The sequence below is a fragment of the Octopus bimaculoides genome, chromosome 9, assembly GCF_001194135.2.
Source record: "Octopus bimaculoides isolate UCB-OBI-ISO-001 chromosome 9, ASM119413v2, whole genome shotgun sequence".
In the NCBI taxonomy this organism is placed as follows: domain Eukaryota; kingdom Metazoa; phylum Mollusca; class Cephalopoda; order Octopoda; family Octopodidae; genus Octopus; species Octopus bimaculoides.
Genome location: NC_068989.1, coordinates 84205777 through 84206895, shown reverse-complemented (window position 1 = coordinate 84206895; position 1119 = coordinate 84205777).

The window sequence follows — 1119 nt, the reverse complement described above, 5'->3', positions numbered from 1 at the left end:
TTGAGCCCTGTGTGGCTAATAAAGAAACATATCTATCTATCTATCTGTCTACATACATCCATATACGCGGACGTGTGCGAGCGTGGGTGTTTGATTTGTGTGTACATGAATGTAGGTGAAATATATAAGTGCTTGAGTATTTCTGTGTGAATTGGAGAGATGAGTGTTATTGTATTTATGGTGTGTGTGTGTGTGTGTGTGCGTGTGAGCGTGTGTGCGTGTATATGCGTGCGTGCGTGTGTGTGTATGAGATAGATAGAGAGAGAGAGAGAGAGAGAGAGAGAGAAAGAGAGCGCGTGTCTACGTAAAAGTATATGTCTTTTGTTGTATGTGTTTTACGTGCGTATGCGGATGCGTGGGTGTATTGAAGTGACGTAATTAATTTGTTAGTATTAAAGCCGGTTAACCTTCCTGCAAATTATATTAATCTATTCTAATTAAGCACTTAATAAATGCTTAGTCTTATCTTTACTAAAACCTATTAAATAATATATATTTATGCATGTATGGATATATATGTATATATGTATATATATATGTATATATATATGTGTATGTATGCACGTATGTGTATGCATGTATATACATGTATGTATGTAAATGTATGCATGTATATATATGTACGTGTGTCTATGTGTTTGTGTTTGTGTGTGTGTATGTGTATATGTCTATGAGCATATATACCGGAGTTGGACAAAAGAATAGAAACATCACTTTCCTTTAGCTATTTATTTCTATTGGCAACATGACAGATTCAAAACCCTTCCAATCCTTATATTTGTATTTAACTGCATTATTTATGCTTTGTACTTCATGGCATAGCTATCCGTTTATTCTTAATTTTATTCTTGTTGCAGTTATTTATTTTTAAAATTAGTTAAAATGTGTGACCTATTCGATTTTGAAAGAAGACAAGTTATTGTACTTCCTTTTTGTATCTTGTTTGTCAGATTCTTTATGACAAATTCGTGTGTTATATCGAATTTTGTTGTGTGGAGAGTCATACTGCCTTAAAATCTAACACACTCAACGGTTCAATTTCCGCTCATCTATATATATATATAAAAATGAGAATGTGTGTGTGTGTGTGTGTGTGTGTGTGTGTGTGTGTGTGTGTGT